Source organism: Lissotriton vulgaris, chromosome 3_1 (genome assembly GCF_964263255.1).
Source record: "Lissotriton vulgaris chromosome 3_1, aLisVul1.2, whole genome shotgun sequence".
Classification (NCBI taxonomy): domain Eukaryota; kingdom Metazoa; phylum Chordata; class Amphibia; order Caudata; family Salamandridae; genus Lissotriton; species Lissotriton vulgaris.
The window spans coordinates 792,743,491-792,761,265 of record NC_141689.1 but is presented as its reverse complement, the minus strand read 5'-3'; positions in this window follow the sequence as shown (position 1 = coordinate 792,761,265).

Genomic DNA, 17,775 nt, shown 5'->3' with positions numbered 1-17,775 from the left:
TTGGCTGGAGCGGCCCCTCCCGGGGGGAGAACATCCTGAAACTGCGACCCCATCGTGCGGAGCTGAGGGTGGCGGCCCCTACCACCAGTAGTCCAGGAACCGGGGGCCGACTATAACCCCCGGCCCAGCAGTGACTCCCTGGATGGCCCCAGAGCGGGCCGCCTAACTTCAAGAAGATGCCTGGAGTCCGCCGTGAATGGCGGGATTAACATCTAGAGATCTCGAGGGACGCATGCCGGTGGCAGAACAGAGGTGAGCAGCGATCCCCCCACTTGCAAGAGGAGACATCACAGTTGAGCCCCCCTCTCTTGTGGCTAAAGGAACTGGGCACATCGGAGCTAGAGGCTGCCTGACTTTAACATGGTGAATAATAAAGCGGGGCTAAGCCCGTGTCCCTCAGAACTTGGGTATAACGTCTATTAACAAAATTGTTTCTGTCAGGTTCTCAAAAGTAATTTCATCAGCGCATTAAGTGTCGCAAAAGCCAAATATTGATAGGGCATGAATATCACACAAGCCTAGACATATAAGAGTAGTTATCTGGAATAATCACAATAGCACAGTCTATGCATATCCACTTTGCATTTTATCTGACTTACTTATTTAACATGGCGGCATAGTCACCAGGCCGCATACAACAGTAACAAAGAGGCATACAGCCCAGATTCTGAACCATCCACGGCCTCCATAATTGCGACTCAACCATCCTGGCAGCACTCACCACCTGAGGTGAATTGAACAATAGTGCACCCTCCCCGACCAGGCACCCACCAAACTGCTTCACACCTCCCCCTTTACCTGGTGAGTGGACCTCCTGACCCGGCGTGGGGACTATCAGCGAGTCACACACTTCGCAACCCTTGCCAACGCTCGCAAAGCGCACAGTCTCCTCAGTCACCACCATGGGGAAACCGAAGGCAACACCATAAATCAGTGCCCGAGACTGCCCCGGCAAACATGGCAAACACCCGGACATGGACAAACACTACTGCGCCACAGTCTGACCCATCAATCTCGGACAAACTGGATCAGGTATTGGCAGCCATTAAACTCTCCAGGATGTCCATGGAGGAACGGTTTAGCACTCTTGCGACAGATATCGGCCTAATCCTCGGTGACCATCGCAAACTGGTGGGCAAAGTGAAGGACGGGGAAAAGACGCTTACTGACCTACAACCCATAGTCAAGGCGCACCAGAAGACGCTACAAAATGCCCTGCACCGCTTAACCACCATAGAAGAAAGCACAGATGATTTGGAAGTGCGTTTGAGACTCTGTAACTTTCGCGTGCTGGGTCTGCCGAAGGGAATTGAGGGCTGGAACCCGCTGGATTACATGGAGTGTGGGTGAAATCCTTCAACCCGATGACGGACTAGACGGCTTTCTTCTCCATTAAACACGCCCACAGGGTCCCGGCCCGAACACCGTCACAAGGAGCCGCCCGAGACCGATTCTGATTAAATTCCTACATTTTCGGGACAGGGACGTGGTATTGTGAACGGCTGGACTGGCAAGCTCCTTGCACGTGGAAAATAAACAGATTATGATACTCCCTGATTACACCCGAGCGGAGCAACAACAAAGGTCATCATTTTTGGACGTGAAACATCGACTACGGGCTCATAAGATACAGTGCTCCCTGCTATTCCCAGCTCGCCTCAAGGTCCTCCATAATGGCTCTGCTATCTTTCACCAACGCCAAAGAAGCGCATGACTGGGAGGACCATCACTGCTTACAGCAATCAAGAGCTGAGACCTTCCGTGACCCCATTCTTAAAACGCGGCGAACCAGAAGACGCAACCCGAAACAACAACGTGGCGGGGCAAATAACGTGACCGGGTCACGCACCCAAGACTCCTCAGACTTGGAACAAATCGTGAAGGAACAACAGGAGGCCCTACAGCCAGTGATCGACCTACAGGCATCCCCCTTGCAGAGGACATAGATCGACCCCCACACATTTTCTCGTCGGAAGGAGAGAATGACAGCGATGGAACTCTGTCTGGCGAGGACTCCATTACACTTCCCCTGGTCACTCCTCAGAGGGCCGACCCCATCCTGGATGGACAAATGAGCACCCTCTCGACATGAGCTGTTCTCACTGAGAACTCAGTGAGGGCCGGCACAACCTGGACTCGCTCACTAAACAGATGCAACATAGCCATATCCCAACATGCCTCGGGCGACGCCCACTGATCCTACAAAGGCGCGATCTGCCTCGCACATACACACTGCCACCCCCACCATATATTATTATACTCTCCTCTTCTGGGAGAGTAGGTTTGGACGTATCATTCCCAGCGATGGGTCCTTGGTATTGGGACTGTTTCCCGACACCAGTTTTACAGTTTAACACCCCGGTTCAGCAGTGTCCCACCCCCCTCATGGAACAGCATACAACAGGGTACCTGAACCACAAGAATGGGTGACACTATGGGTTGCATGTGTACCTCACCCGACTAGGGAATTATAGGTTATTATGCTCCGGCAGATGCTTGTCCTTTATGGTGCGCACTGATATTGATAAATGGCAATAACCACGCAGCAGACTGACATCAGCATCCTCACACTCAACGTCAGAGGCCTCCATACACCGAGCAAACGTTATGCAGTATACTCATATACAAAACGCCACAATGTTCGGAACGTGTTCCTACAGGAGACACACCTCACTGCTACCGAGGTATGCAAACTACAGACTAAATGGAGGGGAACCATATGTGCCACGACATACTCCGCATACACACGCAGGGCACTGATTTGGGTTCGGCCGGGGAAATCATTTCAGGAACTTAAACGGGTGGTGGACAAAGAAGGTAGATAGACCCTGCTTGAGGGACTCCTAGATGGGCAATCAGTACTCCTGGGTAACATATACGCCCCGAATGTAGAGCAAGACAAATTCTGGGACCACCTCACCGGGATCCTGGCCCAATTTACCTCCGTACCATGGATTTTAGGAGGCAATTACAACTGCACATTGGACCTCACGCTGGACCGTTCCCACCCACACACTCTCGCCTACAAGCAAGCCGAGCGATTTCGGGCCTGGTCACACAATTGGCACTCACGGATGCAAGACGACTAAATCACCCACAGACCCACTTTATTCATTTCACTCCATCCCACATAACCTGCGGGTCCGCCTAGACAGATTCTTATGCTCCGCAGCGGTTCCGCCCAAAATTCAACACAAAGACTACATTGGTAGGATTATTTTTGAGGAGCACAGGCGGATTACTGTGCAGGCTCTCGTGGGCTCAAGGCTAGACTATGCTAATGCCCTCTTTCTCGGCCTCCCTGATTACCTAGTTCAGCGCCTACAGGTGGTACAGAACTCTGCCGCCCGGGCTATTTTTGGCCTGCGCAGACGCGCCCGAGCCTCCGGGCTGCTACAGGCGCTACATTGGCTGCCGATCCGGAAGCGGATCCAGTTCAAATCCCTGACTCTGATGCACAAAGCCTTGTTTGGATCAGGGGCTGGATACCTGCGGCGGAGACTGGCCTTCTATCGACCAGCCCGCTCTTTGCGTTCGGAATCTCTTTGTAAAGCGGTGGTCCCGCGGGTGAGGAAGGCCCGCGCGGGAGGGCGTTCTTTCAGCTGCAAAGCTCCCCAGCTGTGGAATTCGCTTCCTCTTTTGCTTCGCAGCACTGCCAATTTGTTCCAGTTCAGGAAGAGCCTGAAGACCTGGCTTTTTAATCTTTAGGCTGTTTTTACTGTTTTCTGTATTAGTTCTGCTCTTATTTTCGCTGTGTTGTGTTCTTTTTACTCTGAGTTGCAGGTGGAAAGCGCCGGGACACTCTTTTCGAGGAGCCGTGCGCTATATAAAAGCTTTATAACATAACATAACATAACATAACATTTTTGACCATGATGCCCATATCCTACGGTTAAACTGGAGACCCCCACACCCTCCTGTTCCCACCTGGCTGTTTATCAGACCAGGTCTTTAAACACGAACAGGGACAAAGCATCCAAGACTACTTCGCTCATAATGCAAGCACAGCATCCTCAATGTTAGTGGAGTGGGACACATTCAAAGTAGTAGCCCGGGGAGAATGCATTAAACAAATAATAGGGGTCAAACGGACACTAGAACATGCACTCCCCAAAGCCGAGCAGCAACTTGCCACAGCTACTACGCGAGACGACTCATCTGCAGAAGGGGTGACACTAGTGGCCAAAGCCAAAACAGAATACCAAGTTGCCTGTGCTGATATCCGCCGGTACAATTTTAGGACGTATGCAACCCGGATGCCTAGAGATAGGGATAAAACGGGCACACTACTGCCGTGGTTAGCCAAACAGGACGCAGACGTGAAACCCATAGCAGAAGTAATTGACCCCCACGGTACTCTAGTACAATCCCAGGACGAGATCCTCCTAGCATTTGACTGCTACTATGCGGCAGTCTACAGCAGCCCAGCTCCGACCAAACAGGCCATACTCTATCGTTTCCTCGACGATCCCCAAAGTTACACAGGCAGATAGGATGGCACTAGATACTGAGATACAATCCACCAACATCACCCAAGCCCTACCTGCCCTGTCTCGCAACAAGGCACCGGGACTAGACGGGCTCCCTGCTGGTCCCTCGACTAGTAGCAATTTTTGCGACCGCACTAGAACAGGGAGAGTTACTGACATCCCTCCGGGAATCTGTAATCATGACCTTTCTGAAGCCAAATCGCGACCCGCAACAGATGGCCTCCCATGACTCCATCACGCTCCTCTCCACTGACTGTAAACTCCTTGGGAAGATATTAGCGGACACATACACGCAAATCATACGACCTCTGGTCCACTCAGATCAATGTGGTTTCATCCCAGTAAAAAACACGCCCCAGAATATAAGCCAAATATTCCACGTCCAAGACCAGGTGAGAGACGCACATCCCTGGTCAGCATGTCTTATCCTAGACCTCGAGAAGGCCTTTGATACCCTCACTTGGCAGCATCTTTTCTCGGTCCTACAACGAGCAGGACTCGGTCCCATCCTCTTAGCTTACACTCAACTCTTGTACACCAAACTCACCTCGGGTGTCTGCATAGGGCGGTACATCTCCCCAGAATTTGTGGTACAAAGAGGCACGAGGCAAGGCTGCCCACTATCGCCTCTACTCTTTGCCCTCGCGGTCGAACCACTAGCTATATGATTACGACAAGAAGAACACAAGCATTTCCATAGCAGACACCATACATAGTGTCTCCATGTATGCCAATGACCTCTTACTATACATACGAGACATCACCGAGGAGCCAAAACCCATTTGGGTAACACCGACAGAATTTGCAGCAGCCTCCGGGCTAAAGGTGAATTGGGATAAATCCACTGTATGCCCACTACATCCGAACCTACTCCCCGGGACATATGGTTAGGCAACCAGAAGGTGGCCTGGAGCGCGGAAGCCCCCTGCTACCTCGGGATCTGCCTCTACCATTCCCCAACCAACATATTTGAGGGGAATCACTGTTAGGCACTAACCGGCATCAGATCGGCAATCAGATTCTGTAGGAGCCTCCCATTAGCCCCGATCGTCCGGGTGGCTTTAGCTAAAATGATAATTGTTCCCCAGTTGCTATACCACTTCACGAACTTACAAGTAATCCCACCCAGAACCTTCTTTCGTGACTTAGTCTCACTTCTCAGTGCTCTAATCTGGGGATCTAACAGACATAGAATAGCATTGAAGAAACTACAATTACCCACCACACAGGGACGACTCGGTGCTCCATCCTTTGAATCCTATTTCCTAGCGGCAACACTACAGTGGTTATCCTACTGGACGGCAGGCAGGCACACAGACGAGACGCACACCATGACTGATCGGGTGCCCATTCTGGAACTCCACCGCCTATTACTACCTGGCACTAAAGCAAGAAGTACGTATCCCTTACAAGTGGCAGTAGCACGCAAGTGTATGCAACGAGTACACTGCATGTCACCGGGGACACCCCCATACCCCCCTTTGTTCCCGCTGGTCTGGTGGCCCAAACGCGAAAACTATTACACAACTAACATGCTTACCACATGGACGGACTGTGGCATCACCGAGACAGAGCCCCTATTCGAGGACGAACAGCTCAGACCGTTCCAACGCCTTATGGAAGACTACGGTCTCCCCCCTGGCCAGTTCCTACTTCACCGCCAACTCCTCGAGAGTTACTCTTGTATCATGACCTCTCGACAGGAGAGCCAAATACACACCCGGTCATACACACAGTCTTGCATATGGGAGTGGGGCGACACTTAACCACATGGCTTTATAAAACCATACGAAACGCACGAACAAAACCTTAGTGACCTTGCGAACCACTTGGGAGGAAGAAATTGGACGTCCACTACATGAGAAAGAATGGGCGAGGGCTCTGGAATATCCCAAGAAGGTGTCTAGAAACGCATGCTTTAAAAATATACAATTCTACATCCTCCATAGAGCGTATCTGACGCCGGCACGCCTTCAAAAATGTTATCCAGACACAGTTCCTTTGACCTAGATGCCAATCACTGGAAGCAGACTTTCATCATATGTTCTGGAGCTGCACTACAATTGATCCTATTGGCAAAATATTCATGACTCCCCTCACAGGGCTTACATACTTGAACACCTGGGAAGCCAGCACACTAGGTATTTTCCGGAAACAGAAACAATACAAAGTACAGATTCGATTTATTTCTCTAGCCGTTTTACTAGCTAAGCGGAGTGTAGCCATGCACTGGCGATCCCTTACAGGTCCCCTGCTTGCGGCATGGGTGGGAGTAATACACAAATGGGCTGCAGCGGAGGAAGAAGCATTACGAGAGGAGGTGGTGAAAAGGATACGTAGCACCCCATCTCCATGGAGTGAGCCCTATTACTGCACCGCTTCAAGCAATTATCACCTGGTGAGGACCCGGGTGGTGGCACGCACACACCAACGGACCCAGAATCACAAGTTCAGACCACAAATGCACACACCGTATGTCCCCCGGTAGCACAATCCTAATGCTGACTGTCAGTAGCACCACACACCACGTACCAATGGACAGCCAGATGTTGGAGCCAGACTGACTGCAATTTCCCCCACATCTCCAACAGCACACAGATGCATCAATTAGTGAGACACATAACGCCCCGACACCACACCTGATGTCTGTACCCATAAATTCCATGAACCATTCCCCAGTTTTGGTACCCTTGTTCTACATGGCAACCACTTAGCCCCAGATCCCAATGTTGACAAGTTGTCTATCGACCAAATTCATTTACGGATTTCACTATCCTATGATATGTGAGACGAAACATGCAATCCAACTAAATGTATCCTATCGCTATTTGTTATTGTAAACTATAAATGCCAATAAAAATATGTTTAAAAATAAAAAAGAAACACAGTGTTTATATAAAAATAAGGGGGCATATTAGCAAGCTGAAGTATCGCCATTTTCGGCGAATTGTGCCGAGAAAGAGGCCATACTTCCAGCGCCCTATTAACAAGGGCATGCTAACGCCTGCCTCAAGCCCACTTTGCATGTCAGCGAGAAACATCGCTAATGACATGCAAAGTTGGCGTTTCCACGTCCAACCACATGTAAAATGTGGTTGGAGGTGGGAACACCCGATTGCCAAGGCAGGCGTTGGGAGAAGAAGACCTGCGATAAACTCGTTTATCGCAGGTCTCCCAACGCCTGCTCTGACCAGGTGTTAAGGCATCATAACGCTGAATCCACCCCCCCATATTATCAAGGCACACATTAGCGCGTGAAAACAACGTTTGTTTTCATGCCGACTGTCACCGGATTTAATTTCGCCTGCGTGTTGCGCATTGATAACTACGCGCTAACACAGCGAAAAAATCTGGCGATAGCCGGCGATATGGAAATGTGCGATGTGCGTTATGTAACGCACATCTAGATAATATGCCCCATGGTTATTTATTACACAAGACAAACACTATCACTTGGTATATCTCCTATCCGGAGATATCAATACTACACATAAGAATACTTCAAATCAGGTAAGTAGCACAAATTTACAGTGGTCTCCAGGGAGAGACCAAACCATATTTTAAGCAAGTGGAATACAAACTGTAAAGACCAAAGGACTCAGAAGAGCTTGGGGAACAAGAAACCACTGAGGTAAGTACCCAGGAATCCCAAGGAGGCTGTGTGCAGAGTGAAACACAGCCACGTGCTCAATGGAAGTCAATGGAGAAGTTGTGGTTGCAGTTTTAAAGAAAAAGGAGCCTTCCAAAAGGACCTCGAAGAAACCCTTTGGAGGAGGGAAGGTTGGAGAGCCACCCCACCTGTGGAAGCCCCAGGAACCAGGTTACCTGCACAAGGGAAGATGTGTGCATAGGGTGAAGTGACATCGGAACTGCCTGTTGACTGCATTGGGAGACTCTGGACGAAGTGCCACTGGAGAAGTCTGTGAAGATGTCCGGTGGAATACAAGGGTGGATTGTTGGAGGAGAACCTGCAAGCACAGGGGACAGAGTCCATGCCACTCTGAGGTGACTGACCAGGAGGCATGGAAGCACAATGCCCAACCTTATCGAGGAGTTTTGAAGAGTTAAGGAGGACCTTGTCGCTGCAGCTGTGTGGACCAGATGACGCTGTAGAAATCCAGGAGCTGTACATGAGCTGTCCCACGTGGGATGCCAGTATTCAGCTGGTCAGTGTCTGGCAGGAGCACCAACAAGCCTTGGTAGTCGCAGCTGGCAGGGAAGCAAAAAGATGCAATCTTTAAGACCAGCAAGGTCCAGGGGACTCACCAAGTGCAGGAGTGTCAGAGCAGGCACAGAGCAAGTAGAGGAGCTCACCAGAAGAAGACCGCTGAGACGCCTCACAGTCCAAAGGCCCAGGAGTCGCAAGCTCCAGGAGTCAACAAGCTTTGGCAACAACAAGTTGACATGATGCAGGGTTTCGGTCCCAGCATCTCTAATGAGGGATACTGTTCTCTAAATTGCAGGGAAGATAGGTCAGGCCTCTGGGGAGCCACAGAACCACCGCCTGTGTTGCTGAGCTTTGGGAAGTCCTTAGGACAACAGGAGCAGCAGACCTATCAGCTTTAATGCGATGCCTGCAGATGCAGGGGAGTGACTCCTTCACTCCAAGAGAGATTTACTTCTGATGTCCTTAATGCCCACAGGTCTCTGGAGAACCTGGATGAAGCACATACAGGGCAGAATACTTGCAGAACAGCGAAACCAGGGCAGCAGGTGTCTTCCTTGATGCAGTCTCGGTTCCAGGCAAAGACTAAGTGTCCAGGCAGTCGAAGAGTATCTTGGTTTCAGAGGTGAGTCTTCATCCACAGTGAATCCAAGAATCCACCCATATGGGATCCCTTAAATACCCAAGGTAATAGTTGGAACAATTCAGGGACCCTACCCAGAGGAGGGGCTAGACAGAGGGGAGGATACTCCGCTGTCCTTTGCCCTGTTTCACTTCAGAGCGGGGACACAGGGTTCCTGAACTGGCCCAAACCGGTGTATGCAAGGAGGGCACCAAATGTGCCCTTCAATGCAGTCTTGTGGCACTGGAAAGCACCCTCACTCCAGCCAAATACACTAATTCCTGTCTGGGAGGTGGTCACACCTCCCTGTGGCAGGAAACCTTTTGTTCTACCTTCCCCGTTTTGAGCTTGGTTCAGCAGCAGGAGGGAAGAACAGTGTCTGTAGTCGGCAGTAGCACTAGCTTTCTGGCAGACCCTGAAAGTACAGGGGGCTGCTCCAAGGAGCTCCCCAGTATGTGAGATCATACCTCCAACACCGGTATCAGTGTTGGGGTATGATTCCAACATGTTTGATACCAAACATGACCAGGTTCGGTGTAGACATTATATAGTTAGACATCTCGTAATGACTGATGTCCACTGTATGTCTTAAAATGGCTGACTGCACTTACAAAGCCAGAAGAATAGACTCTGAGGTTTGAAGGGGTATCCTGCCCAAGCAGGGGCACCCTCACACTTATAACCACGCACCCTGCCTGCAGGACTGAAGGTCCCACCAAAGGGGTAACTTATAGGTTTTAAGTGTAGTGACCTCAGATATAAGAAAACGTATATCTGTTGTGAGGGGTGCAAGCACCCTCTCACACAGACTGCAATAGCAGGCATGGAGTCAGAGTTCAAGTGGACTCCCATGGGTGCCACAATACCTGCTGCAGCCCATGGGAGACCCCTGGTGTACCTAGGCACTGGGTACCTCAGTGCCATATACTAGGGACTTATTTGGGTACTGCAGTAGGCAGTTGTGGAAATAACAATGTACTTAACAAAGCCATTTTGGGAGAGGGAGCACAGATGCTGGGGTACTGATCAGCAGGATCCCAGCAAATTACAGTCAAAACATACTAACACCAAGCAGAAAGTGGGGTAACTATGAAAGAAAAATCCTACTTTCCTACATATCCTCTTTCCAAGGTCCAGTGGCCATGACAACCTGGCCTAAACCCAGATATGGAAGTTACATTTGAGGAGGACAGGGTTGGGGGAAATCACATAAACAACAAGTACTCTGAAATGACCGGAACCCTTTAGTATTGTCAACCAACTGTTGCCCTACCTCTAATGCTTGATGTCAATATAGGGTGCTAAAAATAGCCCAATCATGAACTCACATTTATTTGGACAGAAGGCCGTCACCACCACAAGGTCACATGCTTCAGCAAAAGCATTCCTCTTCCCATTGGATGAATATTTTTAACTTCTGCAGGCTACAACCCTTGCTAGAGGAGATCTTTATGACCCAACTTCCTTTGACTATGATATTGAGAGATCCTACTAAAAACAGATGGGCATATTACCGAGGTGTGCGTTGCAAAACGCACAACGCACATCTCCGTATCGCCGGCTATCGCCGGATTTTATCGCCTAATTAGCGCGCAATTATCAATGCGCATCAGGCAGGCGATTAGAAATCCGGCGATAGTCGGCGATATGGCACATTAGCGCATAAAAACAAACGTTGTTTTCATGCGCTAATGTGGGCCTTGATAATACGGGGGGTGGATTCAGCTTTATGATCCACACCCCCAAGTTAACAATGCCTAACGCCTGGTCGGAGCAGGCGTTGGGAGACCAGCGATAAATGATTTTATCGCAGGTTTTTGTCTCCCAACGCCTGCCTTGGTAATATTGTGTTCCCACCTCCAACCCCATTTTACATATGGTTGGACGTGGGATACTTTGCATGTCATTAGCGATGTTTATCGCCGACATGCAAAGTGGGCTCGGCCCAGGCTTTAAAGTGCCCTTGGTAATAGGCTTTAGCTGTATTGCTGCTTTCTCGGCACAATTCGCCGAGAACGCAGCGATACTAGCCCTTGGTAATATGCCCCAGGGGGTCAACGAACTCTAAACATTCTAATTCCAGTGTTTATTAATAATGCAAAGGCTGCTTTGTTTCTAAATCATACATTCTTAACTATATAATTAAATATTCTTCCCTTTTTTTAATATCCACAGCCAAAACGTATAGTGGCGTTGTTTGCTTACAATTTTCAATAAACATTTCCTTTTAAAAAAAGCACCAAAGCTCTTTTTTTCGAGCTATCTAATCCAAAATAAAGGCCATGCGTTGTCTAGGATTTAAACAAAAATGCTTGGCCTGCCACTCCTGTTGCTTGAAGCTGTCAAGGCTTCAAAGAGTGAGGGGCCACGTTATTTTTTGGCTGCGATCTGCATGGATGGACCAAACCCGTCCGCTCCCCTTCGGGTAATTCTTCGGCAGGTAACCATCTCCCAATAGGTATTGCCACAAAAAATATCATGGGAAGAAGATCCTCCTCCTCTTCTTCAATGAAAACGTCCAGTACCTGAGACTGTTTGGAGATGGGCATTTTACTCTTCCTCGTCATTGGAGGCAATTCTGATGTTGAAAATGATGAAGCCAGAATTCATGGCTCAGCTGAACCTGCAGAAGTCGAGACCTTCCAACAGGCCATGGTGAGTATCTTTAGGACAGCTCTGTTGAACTATGGACTACTCCCCAAGGAATGGGCATGCTCCTACGGGTTTGTCGAGTCTGTCGGCTCACCCTATTGTACCTGATTCTGCATCGCCAGAGGTTTCAGCCTTGGCACTGCTTGTGGTAAAGCCAGTGTTGCCCAGGGTGCTAACCACCATGCACTTGGCGCCGTCACCGGTGTTGCCCTTGGATCCGATTTCAGCTCAGCCTTTGAAGTTGACTGACTGAATCTCAAAGTAAAATTATTATGCCTGTTTCTAAAATGAACCTTTTGCACAACCCATCCATAGGCTCTAGAGACTTGCCTGCTTGAAGGAACCTTTTTGCACAGTTTCTGATGCTCTTGCTAAACCTGATAAAGACTGTGACCATATAGAATATGATGGTCTCCTCGATCTTTATGATGATGCAGGCCTATACCTGGTCTTAGAAATTGCGAGTAGTCAGTAAGCATCTCTAAAACGGGATATTTCTTACCCCTTTTAGCCCCCTTCATAAGAAGTCTCTTCAGTCGCTTTGGTGGTGCCAAAAAAGAGCAAGAGCATTGGAATTAGCTGTGCCCACCACTGATGCCAGTTTTATATTTTGACATATCTTGCAATCTTCCGCTGCAATTTCAGAGCACCTGAAACTTGTCAACAAGGCACTTTTGGAGTGTGTACTGGGTGCTTGGAGAAACCCTTCTCAGCCCAACATTCCGCATTATCTAATCTTCCTGCGTCACAGGTCTGCACTCGTGCCTCAGACTTTTTGTGATCATACCCCTCCCTGGAGTGTGTATGGGTCCAAGCTTCCTCTGCTAATTTGAGTCTGTGTTTCTTTCCTATGATGCCTCCAGATCAAGACTTTAAAAGCTGGACAGTATAGGTCAAATGGTAAATGAAGACTCTTCGGTGGTGTTTGAGTATACAAGAGCTCCAGCATCAGGGGAGTCTCTTGGCTCAGGTGTAGATCAGTGATTCTGTTCACCCAGATAATCAGTGGTGTATGTGTGTTGGGCCAGAAAAGTCCTCTGCATGATAAGAGGCGTGTACCCCTGCCCTGAGTGACCAACTATACTGTTGTCTGGATCGCTAATGCTGACTTTTTGTCATAGATGAACACAGATCATGCATATGTGCCATGACATAAACCCGTATTCTACGTTGTTAGTTAGCTTTATTTGATCAAATGCTTGTAACAAGAAGCATACAAGTTATTACTGTAAAGTGGCTGATTATGTTTGTGATTTAGGTTTCACGCAGCCATTCATTAAGATAGGATTGTCTAAACTGAACTACTATGACAAAAAGCTTCACGTAGACACCATCATAATTTTTATGATTGGTTCTGTCTGCACAAATACATGTATGTTTTGTTTGTTTTATGTTGAAAGTGTGTGAAGAGAATCTTGTTGTGATTGAGGGAGTAATTGAAAGAGGGTGTATGGAATTTTGTTGTGGAGCACTTACATTTGTTCACTGACGTCATTTGTCTTTGTTTACTGCACATATTTATAAAACGTTTTGTATACTTTTTTGCAAAAATTGAAAAATAAAAACCAAATGTTGATGAATTAATTAAACTATATGACTAAAAATTGACGTTTCTAGTCTGTCGCAAATTATTTAGGCCACTTATTTTTCAGTGCTGGCACTTGTTTTGTTCGTTTGGTTCACTAGCAATTAAGCAGCACAAGAGCAGTGGTGGCAGCATACTGTGTAGTGATCAGTAGTCGTGAGAAGGACCTTTTTACCCTGTGTCACTAGGGTGAGGCCTACAGGTTCACTCACCTTTTTAAAAGTTCCGCTGCTATGTGCTTAAATCACCCTTGGCCTACATCAGGTAGATGTGGAAGTTCTGCGCAGCACAGGCGTACTAGCTCTGCACTTATTGAATGTGTGCCTGTGGACGGTACAGTACAGGGATAGAGCAATACTGCACAGTATATGTATGGTTAGTGCATGCACTGAATGTTTGTATGCCTGTTGGGATACAGTACATGAGAGATGTAGTGCAGTGCATGCACATGGAGATGCAGTGTGTTTGCTTGCATGAAGTACAATACACAAAGAATAAAGTGTTATAGTGCACATATAGTGTGTATGTGTTTTAAAATAGCATACCCAGGTACAATGCAGAAAGGCTTCAGTGATGAGTGTGTTTGCTTAATGTATTTGTGCCTGTAATGGTACAATGCATTGAAGTAACAGTGCTGTTCAGTAAGTGTGCTATGAATGCATGCTAACCGTCAATGAACCTGCAATGGTACATTTCATTGAGGATCTTGGGTTCCATTTTGGGAGGCCCATGCCTGCCTGGTGAATGCATGAGAAGTAGATGACTCCCCCAGGCAGAATCATGTATTGCTGTATTCCTGTGAGCAGGGCGGAAAACACTTAAGAAAGGGATTATTCCTTTACACTTCAAAAGGTTGCTCTTTCAATCAATTAATCAAATAAACTTTATTTCAGCATACATGCCTTAAAATGTTTTCGCATACAAATGGATACAAAAAATAGAGGAATTTCAGATGAGTATTAAGCAGCATCATAATAATCACCATATAAGCGATTGAAGTTGAAAAAAATTATACTCGGTACAAGATCAGAAATTCTTATGTACTGATAGATAAAATGACAGAGATCACAGTGATACTATTTACATAGTAAAACCCCTTTTTTAAAACACCAATATTTAAAAGTCAGTTCCTGTACAATATGCAAGCGAGGGTTTGAATAACATCCCTGCACGTTACGTCTGGAACATATATAATCATAATTACATAGCAAGAATATATTTAAGAACTGTGGGCATTTCATGACATGAGGCAAGCCGCTTCATTCTAAGCTCCTGCCTTACACTTTTTCCTAATGCCCCACATGTGACCGAGGAACTTGGCAACCGCACAAGCAAAGAGGGGTCTGGTGTCTGATTTTAGAATTTGCAAGGCTTCCTGGTAATTCCGCGTGCCCATTTGCTGGGAAATTGGTTTTATTCATTTTGATCTCTGGCACGCATAGGCCAGGCAAGCACGTGCTACGGAGTGCACAGGAGCCTTGCATCCAGGACAGGTACTTGGGCTCAGAACTTTAGTTTGCCACATAGCTCTCAACTCGTTCATAGGGTGGGTGCCAAGTCTGAACAGGATATAGAGTTTCCGATCATGTATCTTTCATTAAGTGATAGATCACAAGGAAGGGGCTTGGGCACTCTCTGGAAGAGAAAAGGAGCTGATAAGTGAATAAAAGTGTTGGGCTTGGAGCCCAGGATTAACCTTTTGATCTACGTATCACTGTGGATGACATCCAGGTGTAAACTCTGGTCACTCCCATGAATTGTGCTTTGAGTTAATCAGCTTCGGAGTCATGCCTGCTATGACAGGCATCCTGTCAGAGGAAAGATGTCCACTTCAATAAACAAGCATTGGCATTGCTAATAGGTCTCGCCTTTGGGACCTTATAAGTGGTTAGTCATGCAGCACATTATCGTGGGTGCTGTGCCGCCATGGATTAAAGCATTGTCAGGCTTATCTGCACTACTTTTGCATCTGGCACGCACACCATAATGCTCTTTCAGGTGAAACATACTCTTTACTCATAGGCTCGGCCCCTCCCTAAAACATGACAGCAGGCAGCCTGAGAGCTTGATCGGGTGTGACTATGCAACCAGGCGTCCTAACAAATCAGATTATGGCTATGAGTTGCTCCATACCCAGTGCTCAGATCAGCTTGTCAAACTAGCCTTTACTCTTCCAGTAATCATCCAACATCCACAAACCACATTAAACACATCAGACTGAGTGCACCAGTACAAACTAGAGATGGCTCGTGATATCTACGGTGTGCTTCTACCATTCAGAGTGACTGCTACGCCTTACAAGGCTTCACACTCACTGGAGAATGGTGCATCGCCCATGCTGCCCGAAACATGTTTTTACACCATAGTATACTCAGTCCAGCACCCTTTTCAAGGATTTTAAAACTAGAGTTAAGTAATACTGAAATCCTTCACTCTGTGCTCTCCTTGGACATGGCTTCCAATAAGCATTAGATCATCTCTTTGCATTTCTCAGAGGTGCAAATGTCACTGATTTTAACACTAGGGGTAGGGGTACTCCTGCATGAACACTAGCAATCCCTCTAGGGTACTGTAATGTTATTGTGTACAAGCGGCACAGATAATATAAACCAAACTTAGTTTTCTTTTACTTAACAGCATTTTAATGCCCATTGTAGCAATGCATCACCGTTATCGCCGCACTCTTATTTTTGGAAAACAGGGAATAGTACTGTAGCTAGAATACTTAAGCAGGTGGAGAACAACAGCTGAAGGTTGTGTATTATTTTAATTTCATGGCTGAAGGCTCACTATTGTTACCATTGAGAATTGTATCAAATATTCAAAAGATTTGCACGTGGCAAATGGCCACAATAAATATTTCTGAAGGGAAGTGGCCTCTGCGGGGAAGACTGCCGTCCCATCCTCTGCCCTGGTCCCCACACCTGTACACTTAATTGCGTTTCGCATTCAGCCCCTGGCCGAAGTACTTATTGGTACCATCCAGAGTCAACCTATCTCAGGTATACCTAGGACTCAGCACAGAGGCCTTAAGGGACTTCATTAGTACCCTTACAAGGAGGAAACTCAGCCAATATTGGGATAAGAGGTCAAAACACTTGCACCATCCTACCCGGTAACTCGCCAAGTGCAGGACAAATATCAAATCAACCTAGCCCAGCTGAAAACTAAATTTGAGAAAATTGTCACGGGACATGTGGAAATGGATTATTTAGGGTATTACGGGGAGAATTAATTGCTTTATCTGAGTAAAGAGGCAGCAAAAGTGGCAAGAGAGGCACATGCCAGGATGGAAAAGGTGGAAGAGGAGTGTGGAATTGATATAACCCGACAAAATATTTTTTGCAAAAACACCAGAATGGCAATGGGTGAGAAAAAGCTAAGAATCTTAAATTTAAGGGGGTTGAGAACACTTGTAAGAGAATTGATTGATAATATTAGGCAATGGAATGACACTGTGAAGTTTAGAGCAATGTGGTCAAAGAAGGAAGGTTAAAGTGAAGCAGAAGAGAGAGAGATCAAGGGTATGTGAGGAAGCAGCCGTGAGAGGAATGGCAAAGGAGTATCCCTTGAGGGAGTTAATGTTTTATGGTCGTGATCAGACCTCTTTCATTTCACGAACCCTCTTCCAAAACTTAGGGAAAATCCGACAAGTGGAATACCCAGATGGAACAGATTGTGACCATCTTTAATATTTTGTGGGAAGATCTGAATGTCTTATTTGAGGTACCAGTCGCAAAAGGCTTGTGATCTTATTGCAAAAAGGCAGTTGATTGGCCAACTCAGGAACCACCTCGGGTGGCAGGGACGAATACCCCTTCACCCATTGTTAAAAGCAAAAACTCTCCACATTATCCTTCATATTTTATTCTTTTCCCCTTTTTTCTTACTTTCACTATTTTACTATTCTCTCTCAAATCTATTTTGTCTATTCTTTATGCAAGGTGAGTTTTTTCCTACGATAGTACCTTTCTCTATCATTATTATGATGATCACTAACTCATATTTATATTTGATATATTTCATCAATTAATAATATATGCTATTTCAATTTCTTATTTATGCCATTTACATATCTATTAATTACCCTTCTTGCATTCTCCTCCCCTCATCTCACTTGTATCTTCTCTGCTTTTTCACAATTTCTCTGTTTAATTATTTAACTATTTATTCACATGTCTATTTATATGCTCCATATTTATATGCTTTTATTCATCAACAAATGTCATGTATTTATCGTTACTCTTTATTTTTTATTGAA